Genomic DNA, 16456 nt, shown 5'->3' with positions numbered 1-16456 from the left:
CAGATTAAAAAGGCATGTTGCTGGTTAGCACAGCAGACAGGGTAAGTATAGCAGGTCACAGCAGAAAAGCTAGTTACAAAAACAAGGGCACAATCAAATGAAAATTGTTTGCTTGCCCACTCCAAGCCATGACTGACTGCTTCTGTGTCCCTGACCTAGTTTTTCTTTAAATAAAGGAAGATTTTGAGAGGTTGTTACATTTTAATTGCTTTGTACTAAACAAGAAAACAAAAACAACAACAACAAAAAATCTCAGCTCTGTGTTTGCATGTGGAGGACACCAGGAGAATATCTATTTATAGGTGAGAGACACTACAGCTGGAGAAGACTTTTCCACTAGGTTTATTTCATCTCTGTTTACCTCATGTGTTTGCACCCACTGCCAAAGGCTGTGTATCTCCTGCTATGTAGAGGAACGTAGAGCAGAGGGAAAAGCTGCAGGGAACTGCCACGAAGCTTGCCTTGCAGAGAAGGGGAATACTTGCATCCTGCAAGTGTTCAGTGCTGAGGCAGAACTGGCAGGAACAAAGCAAACTGGTCTCCAAAGCCTGTGAAGCCCAGGATCTAGAGGCACAGCCCTACCCTGGTATGATCCCCCTGCAGCGCTGCCTGGCCGCTGGCACGTGCCTGGCTCTCCTGGCCACGCTGCCTTCCTGTATTTCTTCCTTGAGGGTGTCACAAAGGTGGAGCAGAGGTTAATGGAGCAAAAAGCAGAATTAACCTCCAGGTGCTTATCTGCAGCTGCTCCCAAGGTCTGGTTGCAGCATGGCCTTTATCTAAGCACAGAGCTTTAGCTTGTGGAGGGACGTATGGAGAAGGAAAGAAAAGTCAGGGTCTCCAAGCACTCTCCTTCCTCTGCTGGGGTTTTTCTCATCTTTCTTTGCTGAGATGGGGAAAGCATCACCCTTTTTGAGGCTTGTCCTCTCTATACTGATACAAGGCAGGCAGAGAAAGCCTTAGGGGTTATTGTGTTTAGCCCTGTATTCTCTGTGTGTGCGTATGTAGAATCTCTGCAAAACTTATTTGGTCTTCTGGTTCAAGAACTAACAGGCAAGACAGGGGCAAGAAATAAAACTCTGATGGTTTTGATTACATGTATGTGTGTATAGACAGATGTACATACACAAGTGTATACATTTATATTTGTGTGTGTTACATAGTTGTGAATATGAAAAAATACTGTATAGAAGAAGCTTTTTTTATAACTAGGTACCACCTCCAAGACTCCCAATTATTTCCATATAGGAAATAGGGAAATTCCCAAGGAAAAGGAAAGTCAGTACAGTTGCCTCACTGAGCTACTTAAAGAAAGTATTTTGATAGGCAGTTTATTAATTTACTTTAACAGGTAGAATGAAACTAACCTAATGCAAATAATGACTCAGAAAAACTAATCTGTAAACAGTATAGTGAAAAGAAAAAGAAAAATAAATAAACCTTCCAGAGTGGTCTGCTGTACTCAAGGTAAATGAAATATTTAGTGGTGGCAGCAGCAAAAAAATGAAATATGAGATCTTGCATCCCAAGTTATTAGTGACCTGTTAAAAGACAGGCTGAAAAGTGCCTTTACCAAATTAAAACTTTGAAAAAGGGCACAAATGGGAAATGTCAAAATAAAAAATCTGAGGAAAATGATTGTCCTCCTGGCTCTTATTATTTTGCAGTTCTGAGGCTGTGGCCACTGTTAATGCTAGTGAAGCAGGAATGGCACAATTCAGTCTCCTGAAGTCTGTAATGGAAATAGTCTGCAGTGACAGGCAGACAGCTGGAATTTGCTGAGATTTTGATCACAATTGCGTGATCTGTTCACTGCATGTGTTTTTTTTGTTCAGTCTAATTTTCAGAAACTTCATAGGCTTTTTTTTAATAGAAGATTTCATTTGGTTCTCTGTTCCCTGTATTTACACTACAGCCATCCCTAATGCTTAATGATACTAAATAATAAGAATGCCAGAGTGCTTAATTTAATGTCTGCTATTGATCTCTGGACTGTTTAGCGAATGACTTGCTAAGCACAGAGGGCCAAATACTGCCTCCACTTCCATCTATGCAAGTCTCCTAAAGGCAGCTAAGGTATTGGGATCCTAAGGTCAGTTGATCAGTCTCCTAACTGTGTTTCTGCTTAGAAATGTTAAAGGTTTTCCTCGTCACAGACAGGAATTATTATTTCGAATTCTGTTCCATTATTCTTCGTGCACCTCTCTGCTCTCTGAGCACTCAGCTCTCTGGACACCTCTCACTAATAAGGTTTCAGCTGCAAGAGCTCAGTTTTGTCTCAGTTTTCTTCAGTATTTCTGGCAATGCTGGTAAACACAAAGGTAGCGAGAGAAGTGAATGCTGAGCTGATTTGTAAATCAGCAAAGCATTTCTTATGAGGTCAGATCAGCTGACAGCTTCTCTCTGTCACCCAGCACCCTTCCAGGTTAAGGACCTCTTTGGTATCAGCTCTTATGAGCTGGATGGTCAGATGTACAATTTTCCAGTTGATCTGGTGAGATCAATGAGACTCCTGTCCTTCCTACACTCCCCCAGAGCTGTGTCAGTGATGTCACTTCTGCTCTGTCTTAAGAAATTTCTTGAAAATGTCTCCTTCTTTTATTTTATTAAGATCACCTGGGTATTGTAGAGCTAGAAATGCTTTAACAGTCTCTTCTCCTAAAGATCTGAGCCTGAAGAAGCTGTGATTTACTATAAATTTTGCATTAAAGGTTCTTGGCTTTTCTTTTCAACCATACTTCAATCTTAAGCTTGTCTCTGCCCTATCCACCTGCATTGTAGACTGACTGTTGCTAGCAAAAGTCTGTGACAGCATTACTTTGCCAGCAAGAACACACAGATGTAAAACTAATTAGTTTAAAAAACATGTTTTCATTCATGTCTTGTGAGTACAGCAGTCCTCAAGAATTCAACAGATTAGGAGTTTTTTTGAGACTTGGTAAACTGAATTTTGGGGTGGGCACTATGTTCTTTCAGCATTACATCTCTGTCTCAAATGGTGAAGTACCCTAGAACAGAAGTGCAGGTTGAGATTGCCAAGCCATTTTCAGTTATCTCATGGTCTTTCAGTCTTTTGTCCCACTTCTCCTCTCAAGTAGGTCCTCACCTGCTGTACTCTGCTTTCCTAGTCATGACCCAAAACACACACTGCCAAGCACCTCGGTTCTCACCAGCAATCTCTGATCTTTTACTGCTGTGCATGTGAGGCAGGTTTAATAAGCTTGCTAATAATGACTTGTAGCATACTGGTTTCTCGTCGGCTCGGGCCATCCCCCATTCTAGGTCTCCAAATGTGCTTGATAAATTATTTGAATTACTCTTTCAATTGCCATCTGTAGTTCCTCATAAAGAGACTGCTATTTGCCGTGCATTGTGCCAAATCACGCAATAGTTTTTCGCAAAGCCAGGGACTGTACTGAAATCACCAAACTCGTGTCACTTGTGAGCTGCAGTACAGTAACATGTCAGCTCTAAGTAGGTTACAGCTGCAGTCTTGTGAGACGAGAATGAAGACCTTGGAACTCTGACCCGTAAATCTCAAAAAAATTATGAGGAGGTACGAGAGAAGAGAATTTCATGCACCTCGAGTTTTTTAATACAGATATAAAAATATTCTTATGAATCATAAAATGCATAAAATGTTGGTATTATGCATAAATAAATATAGACACATATGCATGCAGATCTACACTCACACATACATATGTTGTGACCTTCTCCTCCCTCCCCTTGCCTTGAACTTCCTCCTTGAATGTGTCCTAGTGGTGGAGTGGCAATCATCAGATCTAAAGAAATTTAGTGCTGCGTGAAAGCTTGGAATAGTGACATCTGTTGAATTTGGACAGTTTTGTTTGTCTACTGGGAAATCGCATGAACTTCCTAATTTTTTTTTTTTTTTTTTTTTAAGTTTGCATTGCCCTCCTCCTCCCCACCCAAGGGAGGGTAGCTTCAGGAGAAATGGCTGCTTTCTTGCTTTCTGGTGTGGTGTAAAGTTTTCCGTCGAGAGACAATAATGTACATTCCTCTGGCAGGACGGGATGGATTTTTTTGTTTCTCTTGCTGTTGTTTATTTATAAGACATTTCCTCTTGCTTAGTGGAAGTTTGATCGTAAGAGGCTCCAGTGATTTTCCTTCCCACCTCTCCCCTCCCTAATTTCTCTGCCTCGGCACTCGCTCTGGAACAGAGCGAACTCAAAAAGCCCATCGGCGCAGGGCGCGCTTCGCAGCCAAGCCCTGCCACTCTCCAGAGACTGTGAGGTGATTCTCCTTCGTCACTGCTTGGACCAGGAACCACAGCCCTGGTGAGTGGTGAGCTCCCAGAATTTGATGTGTCAAGGCTTCTATTCTCGGGGCCGCCGCGGCGAAGCAGGAAATAAAGGTTTTTTTTGTTGTGTTTTGCCTTTTTTTTTTTTTTTTTTTTTTTTTTTTTAAATATGAAAACAGAATCAGCGGCAAGCACGGAAGGAATATGAAGCTTGGAGCGCAGCGGCTGCCGAGCCGAGTGCGGGGAGCTCGGTGGAGCTGGGGGGCTGCGCCCGCCCCGGTGCCCCCCCGGCCGCCAGCGGGGGTCAGGCCGGGCAGCGCGGCCGGGCTGCGGCGGGGGGGGCGAGCCGGCCGGGGGGGCACGGCAAGGGGGGGGATGTTAATCCTTCGCTTGGAGTTTCTGTCTGGCAAGTTTTCATGCCTCTGTGTTCTGAGCATTTACATTATGCTCTGAATACCTGATTGCCCAGCCAAGCAGAAAAGAAACTCTACGGTGGATGCATAGTAAAAGAAAATGCTTCTGTGGAAGCCACCTCTGGGAATAGGAAGAACTAGTTGGTGTATAGGCTGCTGGTCCATTTGAGGGAGTGGGAAAGGTTGGATTTTTTTTTTTTCTCTCTCTTTTTTAACTCTGTCGCTTCCCTTCTGTTCTCTTTTTGTCTGTACGGGGAACTGTGAATCAGGAAAAAAAATAATGTACTTTGTAGAACTTCATATACAAAATCTTGGATGCCAAAGAACTGAGTGTCTCAGCCAACATCAAGGTACTTAGAATTATTTTCAGCTGTTGGATAGGGAAGACAAGGCTTAGAAAGCTGCAGTGATTTGCTCCCGGCTGCATGGGAAAGGCAGCAAAAAAAAAAAAAAAGGAGTAGGATGAGCACCTCTAGCTCCAGGCCCAGATTGTCTCCTTTTGTCCTTTCCTGCCCTGCTGAACATATCACTTCTGTTAATATTTTTCTGCTGTAATGCTTAAGAAGGCCAGGGCAATGCGTGGGCTGTTCCATTCATCCTTCATCATCTTCCATATTATCTGACTTGAAGAAATGAATCATTTCTTGACTAACAATTTCTACTTTTAACAAAGTAGGCATATAAGGAACAGAGGGTAGCAGTCAAAATATTTGTATTTTGAGTTATTATCCTGTTCTTTGAAACATGTCCCTGGCAAAAGACCAAGATCCTTAATGGAACCAACATATCTCACACAGGATATTAACTAGGCAGCATTCTCACCCTTGCCTTGCTTTTGAGTAGCATTTATTCAGCAGGTGTATCAACAAGCTTGTCTCTGCGACACCCAGGGAGGCAGCCCCTCTTCAACTACTGCTGGTCACCTGTGACATACAGAGAAGTCCAGTCACCTTTTCCCTGGTTTCATTCCCCTTCTGAGTCCTGAGATTGGTACATAAAGGCTGGTGCTGAGCAGTCCTCCACTGAAGTAGTCAGAGGCTTTGAATTGACTTCAGAACTAAGCTCAGCGTCAAGTCACGTCCAACCCATATTAAGGTACTTGCTATTTCTTATAAGCAAAAAGTAAAGTCATGTAAGATTTGGTGGCTTTACTCCCTGGCAATTTTTGCAAATATTTTTGTTGTTTTCAATCCACGTGGGGTTGTCAGTCCCTCCCCATGCTTCAGTTTCAGCCTGAAGTTTGACTAAGCTTGAAAACTTCACTGGAAGACGGACAAAACCTCAGAGTTCCATCTGGTTTTGCATTAGAACTGTAAAGAACTGGGAACTCCTCTTTTTCGTGTACAAACCCCTATGTTGACCGCAGACGTTTTTCAGCGCTGAGCAGCAAGGGTTAGCTGTTTCTCCTCATTCCCTGGTGCTGCAGACCTCTCTCTGAACTTAAACTAAATCACCAGCTCTCAACAAAACCCGCAATTAAGTTGGCTGATCCCTTCAGTAAAGAGTCTTACATACACATAGAAATAACCTTTACATACATCAAAGCCTCAATCCAAATGGTCCCAGCTTTCAACTAAATTGATGCTAAGATCCCAACTTGGCTGTTGCATCACCTTTCTGCAGTGTACTCAAAGCAGCTGACAGATCAGAACATCCCAAACTTTCAGGCAGTTCACATCACAGATAGAAACATAATGGATTTTTTTTTCTCTTCTCTGAATGGGCTATACTGAACGCCCACACACACTTTTGGGTCTGATCTTTGAAGCTTATCTCTGATTTACTTTCTCCCTCCAGGCAGTGTAAGTCTGAAAGACATAAGTACTTCTGAAATGGAAAGTTCTCAAAGCACAGTGCTAAATGTCTGAAACTTCAAATTTCTGCCTGTATAACACTCTTCTCTGGATATACTGAAGTCAAGGGCTGTCACTCTGGCATCTTTCACTAAGAAGGAAAAACAATGTTTAATCTCTTTTTTAAGAGTCTCTGTGTTGCTCTAAACGTCTCCATGTTTAAATTATTTCATTAATTTATTTGTTCTCCAAGTCTCTCTGGTAGCAAAGGAACTTGTCTTTGCTGATATTTATTTATAGCAATGTGGAAAAATTCATCGGTCTTTCTTATTATGGTATAAGCTGCTTATTGACTGTAGGCCAAGGTTATAATGGTTTGTCTATGGTCTAAAATCGTTAGGGTGAAAATCTGCAATTTCAAATCATATTCTAACCGTCTGTTTAAACAGTTTAGGATGGTAAGATGATAAATTGTCTCATTAGTAGTAGCTTCTTTATCTACTGTGTAATAGTTTATCATAGTTGCTTGAAAAAAAAAAGAAAATTAATACATACTGCCATTCTTCTATACAGACACTGCTTCTAGCAGTAGCCATTTCAGTTACAGCATCCCTTCCAACTAGTGATCTCAAAGTGCCCTGCATGCTCTGCCAAGTTAAACCTCTCTCTTTTACCCGTAGATGAAGTGGGAAAGTTATCTTCCTTTGCCTGATGCAAGCAAGGAGAAAATGGTATTCTTTCCCTCATGTTCAAACCACCACTTCACACTTTTGGGGAAGAGAATATATGTTTATGTAGTAGAATGAAAACTACTGTTTTCTGCACAACAATTGTTTGACGTGATATGCTTGTTGTTCTGTGACTGTTAGCTGCATCAGACAAGAACAAAGCACAGAAAAAGATGTAATGATAAAGGTAGGCAGATTCATAGGTACTGGGATGCTTCAGAAGTACAAGAATTTAAGCAGTATCCAGAGACAATTTTTGCAATAAAAGTACATAAAAGCAACTGCCTTGTTTTGAGTACATTTCCCATTTTAAGGTATTCTCAATTTGTTTTCTTATTTAATATTGTAAGCCTCTCTTTTCCAAAAGTTGAACAACAGCTTGTTTTCCTGGGTAACAACATTAAAACATGACTAATTTGCCTTCCTGTAATTCAGAAAAGAAAGTGAAACTTGATTTTGAATTAAGTCATATGACAAGGAAAGTTAGGAAAGTAGAAGGGATTGCAAGTTACTGAGGTACAGCAGCCACTAACCACAGATCTCTAATTATCAGCTGCAGTCTGTCCTCAGTTCAAGGATAAAGAAATAGCAAGGTTCATGAACGGTAAGATGAAGGGGTTTTTTTCCTGTCCCGGGCTGAGAAGGGGAAGGTATGGTAACATAATGAGAATGGAGAGAAATGAAATAGGCTTTAGGAGACCTGAATCTGTATCCCAGATGCATCATTATGATCTTTACCTCTGTCTGTTTTTCCCTTACCCATCTGAAAAGTGGATTTTATTTTCCCCCTGCCCTCACAGGGCTGCTGATCAGGTTTAACCAGGCTCAGGCATGCTTAAAAAATGAAAGTGCCTGTAAATACAGCAGGTAGATCCCCCCATTGCTGCCTTGCTTGTTTTTTTTCATCTTTGCAAGCTTCAGGCTTGAGTCCCAGCGCTAGCGTGGGTCTGTGCTGCTGGCAAAACAAAGCAGGTGCAAATTACGGTGGAAATGAAATAGCTGGTGCTTTGAGGTGGTGGAGTGCCCGGTTCACCTCAGGGTACATGTCTGCGTTCACAAAACATGACTATCACGCATACCCTGATTCATTAGAAGTGTTATCCAGCAAACAAGAAGCCTAATCATATTTTAGTGGGAACATTCTTGTGATAAACTCTACTTTAGTGAAACTGCGCATATAGTGCAATTTCTTCTGGCCGTGTATATTACACAGTGAAAAAAAGCTACCCCGCTGCGTATCAGAAGGCTGTAATTTCATTTAGGGGTTCTATTGACATCATAAACTGCAAGAGCAGAGCTCAAGTGGCTATTTAAGTCATAGGAACTTCAGAGTGAAATTACTGCCTGGCAGCAACTGGCCCTCCCCCCACAGGCCCCCATGTATGTACTTCATGTTTTCATCCCTCTGCCTATAAATAATAAATCTCTTCAGTGGCTTCGGAAGAGAGCATTTCCAAAATACTGGCGTTGTCTGCCCCCCTCTCTGTCAGCGGCACGTTCCCAGCAGGCAGGGGAAGGAGAGGGAGCCCCAAGCCAAGGTGGGAGATGCCCGGGGATAGCCGGTGCTGCGCTCCAGCTGCGGAGGCGCCCGCCGGCCGTGAGCAGCGAGAGGTGAATAGCCCCGCGCCTGCTAGCGAGGCTGTTTGTTGCCATCATAGCTGACATACCTGACCTTTCCCACTCCTAAGCTGTAGATATCCGCGTTGGCGCGTGTGAAGATAAATGCTCTGTGCCACCTGCGATCCACAAGGCTACAGCACATCTCCTGCTTATTCCCCGCCTCGCTGGAACTGCTGCCTGCAGCCCCGGGGCAGCGCCGCTGCTGCTGGGGGAGCGGGAGAGGGCATGGGTGAGGGGGAGAGGACTTGGCACTGCCCCAGGTCTGTGCCTGGGAGAGCAGGGCTAAACTTCCCCGTGGTAGGACCTGCTGCGCCTGGGAGGGGAAAAAAAAATCCCCCTTTTTTTATTTTAGCGTGTAAATAATACGCAGGCAGCAGTCGCGTTGACAGAAGTCCGTATATTTCATCCATATGGACTTGTTTCAAGAGAAGAGTGAAGTCTGGGAGCATTTGCTTTTTATCAGGAAAGCGAGGTTAACCATTCATTAGAGCTTGTCGAGAAACCTCAAATTTAAGCCAGGCACAGGAAAAAACTTTCAGTAGGACAATGGATAAGGATCATTACAGGTAGCCAGCACAGGCATTTTAGTTTGCCTGTCTGAAAACCAATGCGTCTCAAGTTCATGCAAATGTTTAATTTCCCTTATCCTCATCTTTTTTCCAGATAGTGGGAAAGAACTATTTTTTGTAGTCAGTGTTTTCAAGACCTTGGGGTACCAGATAGGTGTTAAATTACCAGTGGGAACAGAATTAATATTTATGTATTTTCTCTGAACTCGTTTGTCCCTTCTTACATTTCATTTAACAGAATGATGGTTCACAGTGTTAGATTATAAAAAGCATTCAGTTATAATTTTAGTATTTCCATTCTTTATAAAGGAAACTTTATTTTGCTTTTGCACCTAGCTTTTTCCTGGAAAAGCAATTAAATCATTGCCTCTACTTCTTAAATGCCACCATCTTGTGATTCCTGAGACCGTGGTACAGCTTAAGGGAAACAGCAGTTTTGAAATTAAATAAACAAGGTTGATATAGTTGTTGGACATGGCAGTCTGCAGTAGCAGGGCAGACCTTTCTGGTCTGGGGGTAAGCTGTTCACACTTGCATTTCATCTGTCTTTGGGCACTGATGAGTCTGGATAGGCAGTTATCCTGGAGAATACCCTTTCGGTGTTCTCCATGAGTCTGCAAGAGCAGCTCACGCACACACACACAGTGCAAGCAGGAGAAGTGAATTTTGAACTCTGTGTTGCTGGCTCTGGGGTTAGGGATGCAGGGACCAGTAGCATCTGTGCTCTTCTGTTGCTGTCCTGAGAAACTCCGGTCAGGGCTTTTTGTGCCATTCCTTACCCCCTTCCCTTTGCTTTAGGGACTGCTGAACCTTGTTTTGACTGAAGTTACTATGCTGGCTGAGTGCATGCTCCAAGTAAGAAAAAAAAATGAAGTCCGCAAACTGTGGATAACAGCAGATCCCACAGTACAGCGAAATCAAAATAGGATGTTGTATGCCAAGACACAAAGTTCTCATGGTCCTTATCTCTGTATGAAATAACTGGAAGTGGTTACAGTTTCCTTCATTTAGTATAACTGAATGTATTGAGGGCTGAGTATCTTCAGTGAGATATTAACTGCCTGATGGCATGCATCCTAATTTCAGGACATGATGTCCTGGCATGAAGATAGAGTAGCCTATTGTCCCACTGAGTCTTGAGTGCCTGAAATCTAAAGCTATGTTACTGTGTTGGTGTCTGTCCAACAAAGATGTGTGTTCTACTCGTACCATGTGGAAAAATGAATAAAATATCTAAAGTTAAAAAACAATTCATAAACACCATATGCACATACATACTGCATGCACAACTTCTCTTTGAAAATATTACAATGGGACACCCTTCCAGATTCTGGTTGTAAAAGACTGTAACGATTTCTTCTACAGGTTTTTAGTCAAAAAATACTGCAACAGTCTGTTTTCTTTCAAACCAGCAAAAGTATGGTAGAATAGAAACTGTTCTTTAAAATGAAATATCGATCTGTCTGTCTAACATACAGTTCTTCTAAAGCTGCTGCCCTCTTAACTTGTAGGTGCCAAAAACTAATTCGCACTTGGGGATACCGAGGCAGAGATTGGTGACGTGACTGATCTAACACCGTGTCCTCATGGAGCCCATCTGACTCTGAGTCCCCTGCCATAGCTGCTTTGGTTAACTCACCAGAAGGGCTGCTGGAGCCTGTGTGGATGTGTGAGTGGAGGACTCTGCAAGTCCCCACACATGTTGTGGGTTGCAACTTGTTGTTGGGAACCAGAGCCTCTCAGAGCAAGGATACCTGGCCCTAGGGGAGAACAGAGGCTGGTGCCAGCTCTGGAGCACCGAACTTACTGTTGCATGTATCTTCTGGGGAAGGCATAATCGTTTCTGCTGAATGTCTGGCTAAACAAAAAAAAAAAAAAAAAAAAAAAAAAAAAAAAAAAAAAAAAAAAGCAGAAAACCAGAGAGAGAGGCTTGAGTGCTCTTCTAGTCCCATCTCCTGTTTGCTATAGAGCAATACCATCGTTTGTTTTGCTGGTCACAGTGCTGCAGTGTCTTTGTAAAACCAGAGAGAAGCTGTGGCACTGGGTTAGAAATGAGATAGATCACATTGCTGCAGCAGGGAAAGAGCAGAAAATACCTAACATGCGTTTTCTTCCCAACCCTAAGATCTGTACCTGGGTTTAATATTAGATATGATCAATGAGGAAAATTGTGGTTGGCAATTTTTACTTTTTAATGACTTAAAATGACCTGTGGTGTATTAGGCTCAGCAGTGTCACTCTGTATCATGACTTCATTGTGAGATTTCCTGATTCCACATCAGTAGGTGCTGATGGTACCACTTCATCCCTATTGCTGCTTTCAGTGTGTGGTACCTCGACGTGGAGCTACAGCTGTTTTTACTTTAGAAATATTAGTAGTCCATCTGATATTATATCAATGTGACTTGCTGCTCCATAAAATTGGCTGCTTTGTAGAGCAAAGACATAAGTACAAGGGCAAGCTGAGTCACTGGCTGTATTTGGATGTTTTCACATACTTTTATGGGGAAAAGATGTATACCTGACAGGAGGAAGGCTAATTCTTCTCTGTCAGTCAGTGCAAGGCAGAAGGTTTAGTGAGAAGAGATCAGATGGGCTTGAATGAATTTTGTAATTCTGAACGTATCTAGGAAATAGAACTGAATGATGTATAGGGAACTTCTCTGTCAGTGTGGAAAATTAGAGATTTGAACAAGATGAGTTTAATACTGAAATGAAATGAGAAGAAGTTTATGATTAATAGGATCTGGCAGAGACAGCATACTTACACATAATTTTGGCGACTTAGGAAATGATCCTTGGATAGATGTGGGTCTGAAGGCTTAAGAGGAGAGGAGAGGAGTGGCCCCACAGGGAACCCCAGTTGTCTCATGTCTTTTCAGTGAAAGACTCAAAAGTTTAACAAAACTGGCATAAAATGGAAGAGGTAAATCTTCGATTTCAGAAATTCAGAGTATCTTTTAAAATACCTTACAAGGTTGAAAAGATATATTAGGAATAAAGCACGTGTAGAGCTGAAACAGGATTTTGGTTCGTCTCATCTTTATTCCTGCTTCTGAAGCAACTAACATCAGTTGTTGCAGGGCAAGACATTTTCCTTCTGGATGCTTCTCTTCCAGCTGAGCAGTACAGAATGCTGGACATGGAGCTAGGTTTTCTTACCCCTGTGACAATAAACCTGTGTCCTGAGAAATCACTTTGTTACAGTCATTCCTAAATGGCAAGATATGCAGACAGACAAAATTTGTCTTTTCTTACATGGCTACAGATGCAGATCATAGTCATTAAAATTACTCATTGGCCTGATGAGGAAAACATAAAGAAAATTATTTTGTGAAAACTAACAGAAAAGGGTAAGATTCACAGCTCAGTCATTATCTTCATTCTAGGCAAACAATTAACTGCTTTATTATATTCTAAGGAAATTTAGAAATTTGGGTTGTATTCTCCCCCCAGGATATGGTGAGGTTCTATATATTTTACCTTGTACACTCCTATTTTGAAATTTTCCTTCAGAGTGAGAATTATTTCTCCTGTGAACACCTTTATATTTTTTCCCTGTGTAAGAGAAAAGCCATGTTCCCACACTGATGTTTTCTGACTTACAATTATCCATGTAAAGTCAGCAAACATGGAATAATTACTTCTAATGCAGACTTCGTAATAAGCAAGTTTTATTAGAAATGGGGAAAGTGCAACTCTGGTCTTTGCCTGCCTTTCTCCAGAGTCCCATCCTAGTGCACTTTCCTTTAGGTGGCACTCCCACATTAACTTGTGTATGACCCGAGCAGCTGTTTGTGATCTATCATCTGTCTCCTGAAATATGATGGAGAGACTTAGAAATTATATTAATTGTGGTGTCCACATCCTCTGTTCATTAAAAGTTGAAAATTGCTGTTCAAATATTTCATAATCAAAAATTAATCCCAGTCTACCTGTTCCAAATCATATATTATGCCCTCTGGGAATGAATCCCAAATCCCCGTTACAATTTGGATGCTCTCTCCTCTGGGTATTGATTACAAATTCTGGTTATTGTTCACATACTTTGTCATAAGGGGAATTAATCTCAAGTTCCCGTCTACTGTTCTGGGACTGAAAGCTATCTATAATTAAGATTTTTCTATTAAATGGATATTGACGATGAGCTTTTTCGTCTACATTTTTGGGGTTATCTTCTGGCAAGGAAACTCCATCTGAGTTAGTGGAGAGATTGTTTGTGCTGAGTATTCTGACCAGTCAGAAATGACCAATTTTCATGCCACTGTGGTGCAGACGTGTTGCAGGAGCCAGTGGCATAACTGGACTGTTCTCTAATGTTGATGTTGGGTAAGGAGATGCAAACATTTTCACAAGGGCTCAGCAAAGTGGAGCAAATAAACAGATGAATAAAACCAGAAGAGTTGCATCAGAAATGTAGAGGAAGATGCGAGCATGCAATTGTGAAGTGCTCTACAATTGCAAACCAGTTGCCTTACAAAATCATAACAATCTTAGATATGTAGAAGGGAGGAATAATTTGCTCTCCTTTTCAGGAGTGGGTAGAATAAGAATGAAAATACTGTGGTGAAAGGTAGAAGTATAAAAATACCAGAGAGACAATATATTTTTGATATGTGAATCTGTGTTCCACCTGATTAGTTTCAGCAACTTTGACTACAAAACTAACTGCTGTTATTTCCACATAGATTCAGTTATTTTCCATAAAATGATGCAAAGCACACAGAAAAAAAGAAAAAGTCTTCAGTTCCATAGCTGTGTCTGTCCCTATTTCTTCACGGGCAGAAAATTAGATCAGAACAGCCCTGTTTTGCACAGAATCTGGACTCTGGACCTAGGTTGTGTTTCAGACCCACCGCTGCTGCTAATAGACATGGTGTTTCCAGTGGCAACAGTTGTCTCATGCATTCTTTCACACTTTAGAAAAGATCCCCGTTTCCTTTTTTCCCACTCTTCTTTAGCAGTGGGCAGCCCCGCAACCTTTTGATCATACCGACTTTGTACGTTACATGACTGAACTCAGCTATGCCAAACATCCTTTTAGAAAGTTTGACATTTGTGCCATTTGAAAAAAGGGAGGGAGAGAGGAGGAGAGAGGGGGAAGAATGAATCCTGGCGGCTTCCTCCTGCCCTTTTGATTAAGAGTGCAGTAAGTCAGCAGAAGAGGTGGGACTTCTAACAAGGAGGGGGGTGTAAGCTGGTTGTGATCTGTGATGTATGCACAGACATGCACACTGAGGACAGGAAAGAAAAAGACTGAAGGTAGACAATCAGAAGTTACTACCAGAAATTAACTAATTGATGGAAAGTTTATGGTGACAATCAAAGAGGAAAGATGAGACAAAGGAAGATGGCCTGTGGTACTATCCTAAACCTGGCAAGGGAGGTTGAACTTAGGAATTTCCAAGGTCTCCTTAAGACCTAATAATTTTAATTCTGTAACACATTTGTTCCTATTCATTACTTTGCAACTGCTCTTTTCTGTGGATATTATATTCTACTTTTTTCTGTTCTATTTTGTGCAATCATTAGCACTTCCAGTTCTAAATTTTTGCCTACCTCTGCTATCCCAGTCTTTGAGATGGTGCGGAGTTTATGGAACTGGAATGGCTGTTCACATGTTGGTATGCATAGGGAACAGGGACAAGGCTTATTAGGTATTCTAGTATTTGCAAAAGAAAACGGGGGAGAAGGCTGTTGCATAAGTTCATAGCAACTTCACAGCTTGGGCACTTGGACCTCTCTGTGTGCTTCAGGGATCATCCCAACCAACGCTCAACTTCAGTCTTCGTACTGAAGCTGATCTCTGCTGAGGTATGTGAAGGCTTTTGTAGCAGGGAAGTGCTGATGTTTTTTACATCTTCCTTCAGTTTAATCAGTGCTGGCCTTTGCTGAAGATGTGATACTGGAATGAATGAAATGCTGGGTTAGTGTTTTGTTATGGCTCCTCAGTTATTAGTTTTTAAAAAGAGAGGGGAAGAAAGGAGAAAGGAAAAGGGCTATGTGAGGAGAAATAACAGGCCAGAATAGGCAGTAACATTAGACAGGCTCTTTAAAAGTCCTTAAGAAAAAGTACTGAGTGCTTTAAAGTAAGTTTGCAATGATGTGTAAAATAGTTCTCTGTGTGAAAATCTATATTGATTTTCTTTTGCTTTGTTTGTATAGAAATTGTTCTCAGAATAAAAAGGCTTTGACATTTTGCCTTCTCCTGTACTTAATAAGTCATTTGTGTCATCCCCTCCTACACACACATGTGCTCTGTCTTCTCTCTGGCTTTTGGGAAAAGATGGCTACTTGCTACTTCATCCAGACCATTTGTAGAGCTGCAGGTAATGGATAATGGTGTTGGAGACCCTGCTGCAACTCTGGTGGTTGTGGGGTCTGTGGTGGGAGGGAGGACATGCTTTGGGTGGTGACAAGAGTGGCTAACACAAATGGCTGTTGTAGTCCCTGATACAGTTAATTACCAAGTGTGCCAACCTACAGAAGTGTATTGGCTTTGGAAAACCAAAGATTCCTCTGTCATCACAAGCTGGAGGTTGCCATTGGAGTCGTTGTGGTTGTTTCCACTTGGCTTCACACACAGAAATGTAGCTTTGTTTATCGAAAAAACCTTTTTTTTCTTTTTTTGCTTTGGCAAAGGTTGCCACAAATAATCTGACTGATAAGATGATCTGAAAACAAGCACCTCTTGAACACTGCACGTGTTAGTCCCTGTTCTTGTAGTAAGATTTTATAGATGCTGTGGAGAGCAAAGCTTCATGTGGCCAGAGACAGAGGGAACTTAGGAGAACAGTTTTCAGTGAAGAATATTGACACTTCTGCAATGATAATCATAGAATCGTAGAATGGCTTGGGTTTGAAGGGATCTTTAGATCACCTAATTCCAACACTCTTGCCATCGGCAGGGACACCTTCTACTGGATCAGGTTGCTCAAAGCCCCATCCAACCATGAACTCCTTCAGGGATGGAGTATCCACAACAGCTCTGGGCAAACTGTGCCAGTGCCTTACCAGCCTCATCATAGAGAATTCTTCCTTATATCCAATTTAAATCTGTGCTCTCTCAGCT

The 16456-nt window shown here is 41.8% G+C and overlaps 1 long non-coding RNA gene across 3 annotated transcripts in view; it reads left to right on the top strand.

Annotated features, from left to right (window-relative positions):
• LOC138112790 (uncharacterized) overlaps positions 1 to 16456 on the top strand; it is a 397150-nt gene that overhangs the window by 257806 nt on the left and 122888 nt on the right. Inside the window, exon 6 of one of the 3 annotated variants that reach the window (XR_011151849.1) lies at positions 10896 to 15571. The exons of the other annotated variants lie outside the window; for them this stretch is intronic. This is a non-coding gene — a long non-coding RNA (uncharacterized lncRNA). Of the gene's footprint in view, positions 1 to 10895; positions 15572 to 16456 lie in introns of those variants that run through there. 3 annotated transcript variants of the gene reach the window in all.

This window comes from Aphelocoma coerulescens, chromosome 1, assembly GCF_041296385.1.
Source record: "Aphelocoma coerulescens isolate FSJ_1873_10779 chromosome 1, UR_Acoe_1.0, whole genome shotgun sequence".
NCBI lineage: Eukaryota > Metazoa > Chordata > Aves > Passeriformes > Corvidae > Aphelocoma > Aphelocoma coerulescens.
This window is presented reverse-complemented; position numbering and strand designations above follow the sequence as displayed.